The sequence below is a fragment of the Dermacentor andersoni genome, chromosome 4 (assembly GCF_023375885.2).
Source record: "Dermacentor andersoni chromosome 4, qqDerAnde1_hic_scaffold, whole genome shotgun sequence".
Lineage (NCBI taxonomy): Eukaryota > Metazoa > Arthropoda > Arachnida > Ixodida > Ixodidae > Dermacentor > Dermacentor andersoni.
This window is the reverse complement of record NC_092817.1, coordinates 126464366-126476579: the sequence shown is the minus strand read 5'-3', so window position 1 is coordinate 126476579 and position 12214 is coordinate 126464366. Positions and strand designations below refer to the sequence as shown.

The following is a 12214-nucleotide window of genomic DNA, read 5'->3' as shown; positions in this document are numbered from 1 at the left end:
AAAGTTTTAGTGACGGGCACACTCAGCACCTCTCCTTTGTGTTATACGCTTACATTAGTTCGCGTGCTGTTTCGAGGCTTACTTTGTCCATAACATTAATGATTACATCTGCCAGAACTGCGGTTCACGCGAAAAGACGTCGCAATGCACGGGCAAGTGCGCCGAATCATTTTTATTAAAGTTTCGAGCAAAATCCCTGGTAGGGTCGTTTAAAAGATGGATATCTTTTAACGCGAAAGCATTATACGCCCCATGAAGCGGGAAATACGTCGTCCGGCCCAGATAATATTCTGATTTGCTACCCTCCACTGGGGGATGGGTAAGGGGAAATGAAAGACGGAAAGAACAACGAAGAGAAAAAGCAAAGAAACTAAAGAAAAAAAGAAAACCGTACGGAAGGTCGCGAACGTCCATGAGAATTACTCTCTCCAATAAACCACTCGAATGTAAAGAATTCAAGAATGTCTTCACTGTCTCGTGGGGTCTTCGTTCCAGGACTGTCGGCGTTCCAGGACTGTCTGCATGCTCCGATAACGGCCGGTCGCCCAGACGCGCCAGCGCGGTCACGAGTGTCTGCCGCTGTATCGGGGACAATGACAAAGAACGTGTTCGATAGTTTCATCGTCGCCTCGGTAGCCATACGCAGCACTATCCTCCCATCCGATGCGGAAAGCAAACAACTTCTTAAATGCAACGCCAAGACTTAATCGGCAAAGCACCGTTGTCTCGGGTCGTGATAGTCCAGGTGGAGGCTGAAGTCGCAGACAGGGGTCCAGTCAATGTAGACATGTGTGCTGGAAGCTAGGTGTGTTCCACAACGACTGTATATGCAAGCACTTCGTAGTTGCGCTGCTGCATCTGTTCTTGACAGCGGGATTGGCTCCTGCACGCCGTCTTCATGAGCAGATCGAGCAGCTTCATCGAGCAGTTCGTCACCCATTATGCCACAGTGGCTAGGGAGCCACTGAAATGTGATGCTCAGTCCTTGCTCGACGAGGTGATGAAGGAGCTCTCAGATTTGTAGGAGTAGTTGTTCGTAGGGTCCACGGCGTAAGGCGTAAAGCAAGCAATGTAGAGCTGCCTTAGAGTCGCTGAATATGCTCCACTTTTGAGGTGGTTCCTCTCGAATTATGCGCAGAGCGCTACGAAGAGCAGCAAGCTCCGTGTCTGTTGATGTAGTCTGATGTGATGTCTTCAACTTCAAGGTGGCGACTTTCGCAAGAAAAATTACTGATCCTGCAGAACGGTGGTTGAACCATCAGTGTATACATGGGTATGTTCGTTGCATTGTTCCTACAGCAAGAGCGACCAAAGTTGCTTGAGAGCTGGTGATGAGAGTTGTGCCTTCGTTCGAATCCCTAGTACTGTCAGTCGAACTTGTGGCTGAGCCAAGCACCAAGGGGGAAGCAAAATTCCCGCTGCAGCTGTGTAACCTGATGGCAGGCATACACGATAAGGCAGTATCGTCTGACAAAAAGAGGCACGTGGTTGGTCTTCTGGCAGCGAGGCCAGATAGTGGAGAGGGGCGCGAGCAAGGTACCTGACGTGTGCTCTTAGCGCTTCCATAACAATGTGAATCTTTGCTGGGTAGTCATGCGCAATTGCTATGGTTTCGGGTGTTGATATACATCGTGACAGCTCTAGTCAAACACTAAGCGCCTGGGCCTGAGCACTTTCGAGTGTATACGGATGTTAGTTCTGCAGGTATTGGTCAGCACTGCCCGGCTGTACCTGAGATACCCGAGAAACAGCGTCCGGTGCAGTTGCATCATCACGTGTACTGAAGTACACCAGACTTTTCCTCCAAGAAACATGAAAAGATGAGAAATGACTGTTTGGCACTTCCTTAGGCAGGCCCCATGGGGACTCCAACAGAGGTCACGGTCGATGATTACCCCTAGAAACCTGTGCGTCCTTATATAAGAGATAATTTGTCCATCGATGGATATGGCGTACGAAGTCATTGGCTTCTGGCTAAATGCCACCAATGCACATTTCTCTGGAAAAATCCTGAGGCGTTGTTCCTTATAAGGTACGTCGATATCAAGGTCGCAGATTTTTGCAGCCTTGCACGCACTTTAGGACGCGTCACACCAGACGCCCAGACGCAGATGTCATCGGCATAGATTGACAACTTCACCGTATTTGGCAGACATTCTATGAGACCAATGAGCCCAAGGTTGAAGAGTGTTAGGCTCAGCACACCACCCTGCGATACTCCACGGTGTGTATAACGTTGAGAAGTTGGGCTGTCTTCAGTATTCACAAAGAAAGACCACATATGTAAATAACTGCCTGTCCAACGATAGAGCCGATCGCCGAGGCCAACTATTTCCAAAGCCTCTAATATAGTCTGCAGAACATTGTCATACGCCTAAAGAATAGGTGTGCTAGCTCATAGCTTGAGGCATCCTGGCCTCTTTCGCATGTCCTCCAGTTCAGTTTGAGTTTCAGTTTATTCTCCATTCAAAAAACAATGACTAAATAACAAATAGTATGCAGACGAGGGTCCCAAAGTCAATGACTGCAACGAGACCCACTGTTCCCCCAGCTTAAAGCTGAACAGTCTACAAAAGAACCGAACCCTGCAGCACCGCGTGCCGACGGCAGTCTAAGGGGCTAGTAAGTGTCTTCCTCATTATCATTCATTGTTTTGGTTTTATTTCAGTCGCTTATTTCTTTAAGGCCAGCGCCAGCGATGTAGGTTTCTTCCCTGCAATCCCCGTCTCTTTCGCACACATTTACTTCGATCGTTCTTTACTTCTTCCAGTCCGATTTGCGCTCTTGTCAGACGCGATGACGACGTGGGGGCGGGATAGGGAAGGGGGTACGGAAGGAGGAGGAGGAGGGGGGGTCCAGACTTTCAACGAGACAGGTGGTAGGAGAGAGTGAAGCAAGAAAACGCAGAGTAAGAGAGGGAGGGAAAGAAATAGTGAACTCCGGGCTCGTGCCAAGCGCTGAAGCACACTTTACCCCCGCACCAGAGCGGGCGTTGCCGACATATAGGGAAACTTCGCGCTTAATTTCCCCATCGGCGCTCAAGCGAAGCGAGCTTCCCCATAAAGAAGGTGAAAGCTGGACTAGCTCACCGAGTCGCTGCGTTCCATGCAGGCACGTGCACGTACTATACCTAATACCTATTATCATTAGCACGTGCGTTTTCTTTTTCTACATTGTCGAGGGTGTGCGCCACAACGTGAAAACCTGCTCTCTTTCATATCCAGCGAACGCTCAGCATTTGTGGACGCGGCGGCATGGTCACAATGGTCACGTGACGTTCAGCGCATCTGTGAGCAAGCGTGGCCACGGCTTCGTATAAGCCAGCCCTTGGTTGTTGGATTCAGTGGGAGACTGCTTCGGGCCATTGCGGCAAGCGCCCCCCTCCAGGGGCCAAGGTTGATCGGCGAGTCCACGGTGGCGATTGCACCAAGAGCGAACGTTTGTCGAGTATTGCTAACGTTCTTTTTTTTTTTTAATGCGTGCAGTTCAATCCGTTTTTTGTAGTTCATTAAATATTGTCTCGTTCACGCCAACGGTTCCAGCAGCTGCCTCTTCTTGATGTCGCCAACGTCTAATATTGCAAAGAAGCACAGTCGCTTCAGTGTGTAAGCAAAATTTCCGATGGGCCATCTTGGGGCCTCACGAAAATTTCGGGAGGCTCGCGGAGCCTCCGTGAGTGGTCCTTTATGGCGTACAAGTTGGTCTGTCGTCTCCGACACTTTTGTCTTTTTTTGTGTTTTTAGTTAATTTACAAGTCTTCCGGTATATACGTGTCCCTGTGTTTAGCAAATCCTCGTAAGTTTACTTTTCTCGGTGTCTACAGACTCGCCTAGTTTTGCAGCGCTGTTTCCTGCTCATTGTTGTATAGGGTTTCGTCCACCGCTAGCTCATTCAGTGCTTTTTTTCCAGCGTGGACTCGTCAGCGTCTTCCATTGGTGTCGCCATTCTATTTCAGTCTTTTTGCGATTCATCAGTGGTGTTCTCCAATTCCCTTCCTGTCCCATCTGCTTCGAAACAGGCGGCAGTTGTGCTCCTTCTGGAGGAAGTTGCCAGCTTTATCTCTTCGAAATCTTACTCCGAATAACAACAGTAATATTAATGATGACGGTGACGCTGACGATGGCGATAAGCAAGGGAAGAGATTAAAAAAAAGAAAAAGCCTAGGGTGCCTGTACAAATGACGGCGCGTTTGCGCAACACTACCTAGATAGCGCTATAGGCCTTTTCACTTCCATCCATAACGCCGTGTCACCTGGCCCGACTGCTACAGAAACGAATGGGGATGCTGGATGATGAACAGTGATTTCATGTCACCACTTTCATCACGCCAGCTTTGTCAATGGAAATTTTGGGCCAGGTAGCGTGACGTCATGGATCGGAGTAAACAGGCCTCGCGATATTTAGCTGGTGTTGGTTTGCGCTGTTTCGCGATGCAGCTCTTCAGGGCGGCAGCCATATGGGACGTATTTCCGGCGCCGGCGCGCGTCCGCGCTTCCGCGTATAACCATAATAACACGCGCGACGTGATGGAACAGCACCGTGATTCCGACTGAAGTTTGTTCCGCGCAGTCGCGTGGTTGAAACCGAAATCCTGTGTCAGGCGTTAAGATAGCAAAAAAAGAAAAGAAGCGAAGAAAAGAAAAGAATAGTTCGACGCCTTCGGACACAATGTTTATTTACGCCTGAAATGCGCTTCACGTCATGAATGCCGTCAGCTGGGCTTCTCTGTTCGGACTACGCAATAATCTCGGCTATCGATACTCAGTTGTGTCGTGACAGAGGCACACACGACGCTCCCCCCCCCCTACCCCCCCCCCGCATTCCTTGACCCCAGCAAGGAATTTCAATAAAGTTTTCTAACTCTCTCTCTGTCTCTTCATTATTATTCATTCTTCTTATTATTATTATATTACTTCGCATAATCGCTACCTCGCTGTGCGAGTCCTTAACTGTTACTGCGTGAATGTGTGATTTTCATCTTTGGTTTGCGTACAAGAAAGCGGCGACAGATCGTTTACAGTGTCATATACCGACAGCTCTGCAAAAGCAGGTGCTTCGCAAAATTATCAGTACATAATGAGTTTCCTGTCTCCGTCGGGCTATCATTTTTTTTTCCTTTCTTACAGAGTACTTCCTTAGACCCAGTTAAAGGTTAGGCGAAGCAATTTAATCTGCCGACACACGGCAAACTGTAAACCATTGCGTCGAGGAAAGTGTATGCAAGAACAGGAATAAAGAAGAGTGTGAGACCGGGCTCGTTTATGTTCCATCTTGCTATAAACAGAGCGAAACGAAGCAAAGGACGGCAAAAGGGGAAACGAAGACAGCGCTTGTTCTTCGCCCCTCCCCCCTTTCTTTTTCTCCCCTCCTTTGTCTCGTTTCGCGCTGTTTTAACAAAATAAAGAAGAGACAGCTGGGCAATGTGATCACGTCCTTAGCTCGGGGCCTCCTATCAAAATACCTGGGAAAGCAGAAATCGTTTTTTTCTCGGCAACAGCTGCATCGAATTTGATGAGGTTTGTTACATTTAAAAGAAAACAAGTTAAAAGCTAGTGACTGTTTGAAGCGAAAATTTGATTTAAGCCGACAACTGTTTGATAAAGATTGATGAATACTACAAAGAAAGAAAGAAAGAAAGAAAGAAAGAAAGAAAGAAAGAAAGAAACGAAGCTATCAAGCTTATAACTCTATTGCTCGCCATGAAAAACTAGACCACAATTTTGAAAACCGTATTTAATAATACATCTACAATGCATCAAATTGGCGTATCGCACACTGTACTTCTGCAAGACCCTCGCAAACGTCGTAACAATTTCGCCTAAGCTGGAAACTCGTGTACCAAATACGCCCTCTTTAGGCGCTCTAAACAAGCCCAGTTTACAAAACTGCGATATCTTTGGTTTTTTTTTTTTTTTTGCAGGCTTACGGACTTGTAAGCTTCCCGCTTCAATGTTGTTTAAAGCTTACCAATTTTTGGCAATATTTGTGAAAAAGTGCGAGGACCTAAATCAAATATACGTTTCCTATATACTACAGGGGTATGCGAATATTCGCATCTTTCCAATAACGAATCGAATGTCACCCTTTTCGATTCGAAGATCGAATCAACTACAGTCACTATTCGTAAGTACGAATATGATTTTTTTTTTTTGAAAAAAATTCGGATATGTCAAATTGCCAACTGCGCGCGATCAAGCCTAAAATTCGAGCAAAAAGCGCGAAGCGTTTTATTTTAGACTTTTAGTCGTGCTAATCGGAGAGTGGAAGCAACCGGACCGCTCAGTCACGAGCACATCGACTTCAGAAAACTTTCCAGCGTTGGGTAAGTAAGTAACGCGTGCCACATAGCTGTTCATCACTAATTTCGCATCTTCGTTTAGTGTCCCTGTGCATCCTCCCACAAGCACTCAGTGTTCACGCTCTCCCTCTTTTCCTCTTTCTACTCCCCTTTCCCCCACACCCAGTGTAGGGTAGAAAACCGAGTGAGCTCCCTGCCTTTCCTGTCCTTGCTATCTATCTATCTATCTATCTATCTATCTATCTATCTATCTATCTATCTATCTATCTATCTATCTATCTATCTATCTATCTATCTATCTATCTATCTATCTATCTATCTATCTATTTTGCAATGTATTAGGTTCTCTGCATTCTGAATTCACACTTGCGTTCTCAATAATTACGCCAGCTTTCTTTTCTGTCGATTAGGTCTTGTTTCGCTTACTTTTGTTACTGCGGTTGATGTAATTATGCTGGGTGTATTGTCACAGTTGATTTGATGCGTAGTTATTGTAACACTCTATGTCGTCTATGTGCCCCCCCCCCCCCTCCCGCTATGACATCGTGTGAGATTAGCAGCGTTGTTAAATAAAAAATGCATTGAAAAAGAACACGAAAAGTTGCGCAGAGGAGCACATTACACTGTTCAGGGAGGGCAGGCTTTTTCTGCCCAACTACTACCATTTCCACTAAACGATGAGTCTTGATGGTACGCGAATAAACTGCCTATTTGCCCCTAATGCTCCATTTCTGTTTTTAATTTAACAATTCTTCTCGATGTGCAGTGTAATGACATGAACTTGCTGACGTTGTGATTATGTGCCAGGATGTGAAAGATCGTTTTACACTATAGGTGGGAACGGCTGTTCGTTATTCAGAAACTATTCCAAAAGTATACTCGATATCCAATTCGACATTCTATTCGCTGCTTCTGGCACAATGCGATTTGCATTCCATTTGGTACTGAAAACTACTGCTCGCATAGCCCCGTTTACTACAGTTGCTACAGTTTAGCTTATTCTTTCAAATGCAACAAATTTCCCTTAAATTGGTTGAACACTTATTGTCTAACACGAGCACTTGAATAGGCAAATCGGAGTAGGACACTAGAAACAAACAGTAAATTAATTACACCTAATGAGGTATTCTTTGAAAGCTAGCTATTTTTGATAATGGAGATAACAGGTTGATTATCAGAAGATAAAATGAAGATTACGAAGTTCTTTTCTTTCTCCGAATTTGGCGCCAAAACTCTAGCACCCGTACGTTAGTGCGACGTCACGGATTTCAAGATATCTTTTTTCTTTGGCGTACTCGGCCCTCGTTCTGGTTCGGTAAATGTTACCGAAGCTTGCCAAGAGCAATCTTTGGCTCTCTTAGAATTCAGTGTAGTCCGCATTTTCCGATAAGCAATGAACTATATAAAAGCCCTATGAGGCGCTGTTAAAATTCATGACGTCACAACAAACTGGCGCGGAAACTTCAATGCGGCGTCTCCACACGTCCTCCCTCTTTGCGCCTCTTCTTGCTTATCAGGCCTGCTCTCGCAGTGACGTCTTTGGCGTTGTGCGAAGGTAATTTACTAATCCCAGGTGAAATCTTTTTTATTTTCTTTAGTGTCCCTTTATGAGTTTGAACATAGCACCACAAGCTGCCTCTAACAGTGCTGCTGTTTGCACTCTCAGTCTGGTATTCCTGTGACACTTACAGGTATATGTTTAGGCTGAAGTGTTCCAAAGTTTGCTCTGGAAATATACGTAAAAACGGAATTATGTCGTAAGCTTTTAATGTCCCAAAGCTACACAGGGACATTGAGAGTAGGCCGTAGTACAAGCGAGCTTTAGCTAGAGGCCCATTCCCGATCGATGCCGCCTATTTGAATTGGTACGTTCAAAAGAAATAAATAGGTGACAACGTTTACAAAATCATAGCTTTGCACTAAAAACAGATAACGCATTTTTGAAAACCGTGTCCGTTAGAGCATTTAAAGCGGACAAATTTGATATACCAATTATACCTTGCGTGAGTTTATCACAACGGTTATAAAAGTTTTGCAAGAACCCTACTCACAATTTCACATTATATTTCACATTGGTGCATAATATATCAGTTTTGTCCGCTTTGGAGGTCTTAATATGTGAGGCTTACAGAATTGTGGTGTCTTTATTTATTACTAAGTGACAGAGTTGAAAACGTGGTACTAGAGCTTTATTTTCTTTTTTCTAATATCGCAATTTTCAACAATCTTTCAAATTCAACAATCCTGATCAAAAAATCGGTGTAGCGAACGCTCGGAATTCGCTTGGGAGCGCTAGACAATAGGAGCTCCCGATATAAAGCCTCCTCTTAAACTCGAAGTCAACCAACCAATCAATCAAATCGTCATTCGAGCCAACGCTGCGGAAAAGAAACACACACACACAAATCAGTTTAAGCTCTTCATCATAATAATAATAATAATAATAATAATAATAATAATAATAATAATAATAATAATAATAATAATAATAATAATAATAATAATAATAATAAATTAATAATAATCGCGTCTTAAACGTGCCAAAGCCCTGATTATGAGTGGTTAAATCCGTAGTGGTGAACTCCAGGTTAATTTCGACCACCTGGGGTTCTTTAACGCGCACCCAAATCTGAGTACACGAGCGCTTGCTTGCATTAATTACGCTCGCATTAATTAGCCTGCGACCTCGAGCTCAGCGGCTCAACGCCATAGCCACTGACTCACCGTGGTTGCTCGGTGGCTATGGTGTTGTTGGGCTGCTGAGCACGAGGTCGCGGGATCGAATCCCGACCACGGCGGTCGCATTTCGACGGTGGCGAAATGCGAAAACACTTGTGGTACTTAGATTTAGGGGCACGTTAAAGAACCCTGTGGGTGGTTTAAATTTCCGGAGTCCTCCACTACGGCGTGCCTCATAATCAGAAAGTGGTTTTGGCACGTAAAACCTCATAATTTAATTTTAATAGCCACTGTACTACCGCAGCGGGATAGAGGAAAAATTATAAGAATAAATAAAAAAAAATTAAACATCGACGCTTTTAAACCTAAGCATGGCAGGCGCTCTCGGAAAGCGGTGTTATGGGATTGGGGGGGTCGAGGCCGGTGAGGGCGAGCTGTTTATATAGTCGTCCAGCGTAACCACCTGTTCGCGTCGCGATCGACCTCATCGAAAGTTATAGTTATTGCGTGCGCGCGTGTGATTGCGCACCTCTCGAACGACTTCCGCGACAAAAAGAAAGACATAACAATAAAAGGAATCGGGGCGGGTAAGGGCTAAGGAAAAGCCGGCAGCTTAACCATCGAGCCAATACACTCGCCCCTACGGAGTGTCTCTCACTCTCACGCACACAGCCTCGCAGTTTTCAGAGGGAGAGAGACCAACAGGCGGTTGTGAAAAAAATCAGAACCAAGAAGAAAACAGAAACGGGAAGAAGGAATATAAAATATGCCCGCAAACAGTGCGTATGGTTTTCTCGTTTTACAGGAAAAAGAAGAAAAAAATAGTCACGGGAAGAAAGTACGGAGATCGTAGCGCAGATATACAAGTATAGGCAACGGTGCACAGAAGGATATTTTTATCTTAGAGAGTTGACATGTCTCATATACTTTGAATACGGGCGCACACTTTTATAAACGCCAGCAGAAAGCTAGCAAAATGTAGTGAAGTGTCCCTAGCAGCAGAAAGATGTTCACTTATAGCCCATATTCCGCGAAAAAAGAAAGAAACCAAAAAGAAAGGAAATCTAGATTGTTGTATATAGGACTTGGACCAAGATTTGTCTGCAAAAAACAATAATGCTGATTTGGCCAGAACAGTCCATTCAATAGAAAGCAAGCGCAAGCAAAACTTGGCGACCTGCACACGCGATCTCGCATTACCGTAGGTGAAAACTTGACGCGATTAGCACAGCGTCTAAGTAGAGTACACAGTAAAGTCCGTTTATACAGCGTATGAATCCACTATCGTCGCTAGCGAACTCTCGCTAATTCGCAAAATCGCGGGCACCATATCGACGCTTCTCGGACAGAAAGACTTTAGCTATGCGCGTTGCGACGCGAATCTGAAAACTGCCGCCGACGACGGGGTAAAAAACAAAAACAAAATAAGAGCTAATGAGAAGACTCACCTGTTGACTCTTGCTCCGCAAAGCTCCACAAAAACTAATCCAATGGAGGGAGAGCGAGCAATCCTCTTCAAGCTCTAGCCACCGGACACAAAAGCACTTCACTTTGCATAGAGATGGATCCCGGCCGAATGCAGCAGCGACGGCGGCGTTGGACGACTTCTCTCCGGCTAGTCCAAAGCGGCGGGCGGGCTTTTTTCGCGGGGCTCCCGTGGGGAATATACGCGCGCGAGAGGAGACCAGCCGTAGTAGCTGCGCCGAAACTAGAACAGCGCGGATCTTTGAACTTGCCCGGTGGCTTTCCCGTTAGGTTTTCTTTCCTCCTCGCGCACGCGGCTCCTTCTGAGCGCCTCCTCTCGTCCGTTACGAGTGGTGAGAAGGTGCGGAGAGGAGGAGGGCATGAAAACGAGGGGAGAGAACAGGCAGACAGACTCGAAACCCAGTTATTCTTCTTTATATATAGCACCCACCTGGCTTCCCGAACGCACCTAGAAGCGAAAACCTACGAGGAAAGAGTCCTACGCTACAGTGATTACTGACACAGAAAGGCGTGGATCCATTCATCGCACACACACACTCCGAGCTGCCCTGGAGCGTGATAGTTTCCTCTGTTTTTTTTTTTTCTTCTTTCCTTTCATTTTTACTTGGATCAACGACGACGAGAAGTTGTCGTCAGGCTGCTCAACAATAATATTTCACGAAGATTTTCGCGTGAAGGTGCTTCATTCTACCCGGATGCGATCAGCGAGTGACACCCTCCACACCGCGGAATGCCATCACCCCTCGTTTGACTGAGCAAGCCAGCCGATCATTAGACGCGCACAAATATTCAGTCACACGAAAACGTAGGTGCAACATAATGAAACAGCTATTCGGCTCTGCTAGCATAGAAAAGCTTGAACGTCTTCCCAGGTAACTTTTGAATTCGAGCAACGTCAGCTAGCAGACGACGCACGCGCGCCGAGAAGCGCCACGCGATAAGCGCGCATGCGCCGTTCGCGGCACCAATGTTGCCTGTCGCGGAAACACGGGAGCGGCGAGAGTCAAGGGGGAGAGCGAAACGAAAGATGCCGAGATGTCCGTCCGAGAAGCATCTTCCAGACATAGTTCGAAGCGGCCGGTCGGTATCTCGGAATAGCGACACGTTGCGCTGTGTCTTCGTAGCGGCTAGATATTAAACGAAAACCAACACTAATGTGTATCTCGTCAGATACGGAGGCCGCGAGCTCGTTCTTAACTGCTGCTTGCGTCACTGCCAGCTGAGCTCGAGCCTCGGACCCGACGCAGATGCTGCTCTACGCACACACCGACAACAGCAGGCGGCAAATAGAGAGTGCAAAAGGCGAAGCGGCAGTGGCGACGTATGCCTTATCGTGTTCCAGCGCGCAGCTCCGATTATGTGACGTTTGCGCGGCATTGTGAACGTTGACACATCTGCCTTCTTTCTCCCCCTTCGCGCAGCGTGCACAAGTCGTGGCCGAAACGAGCGGAGAGCAGCATTCGGACGTCCGCAAGACTCGAATCCAGCGGGCTGCCGAGAATTTTCAGCACGGGAGGAGCGAGCTAGAAAAACAAGCCAGGCAGCGCGGAACTTGTTTACGTGTCCGATTTGACAGAGTGCGATAACCTCCCAGCGGAAGAGCACAGCGTGCGGCGATGTCAAACTTCTACAACCCAATAACCGCTTGTCTAAAGAAGGTAACGTTACCACTTTTTGCCCCCTACTCTCACTGTTGCGAGTGAAGATAGTGAACACATAGCTCCGTTAGATCACGACGTAGTTCGTCAGTTC

The 12214-nt window shown here is 46.4% G+C and overlaps 1 protein-coding gene across 2 annotated transcripts in view; it reads right to left on the bottom strand.

Annotated features, from left to right (window-relative positions):
* The window catches only part of LOC126537615 (alpha-tocopherol transfer protein-like), an 82765-nt gene extending 71392 nt beyond the window's left edge, over positions 1–11373 (bottom strand). For both annotated transcript variants that reach the window (XM_050184767.2, XM_055074394.1), the window contains exon 1: positions 10426–11373. The gene's annotated coding sequence lies outside the window, so the exon portion shown is untranslated. The remainder of the gene's footprint in view (positions 1–10425) is intronic.
* Positions 11374–12214: the final 841 nt, after the last annotated feature.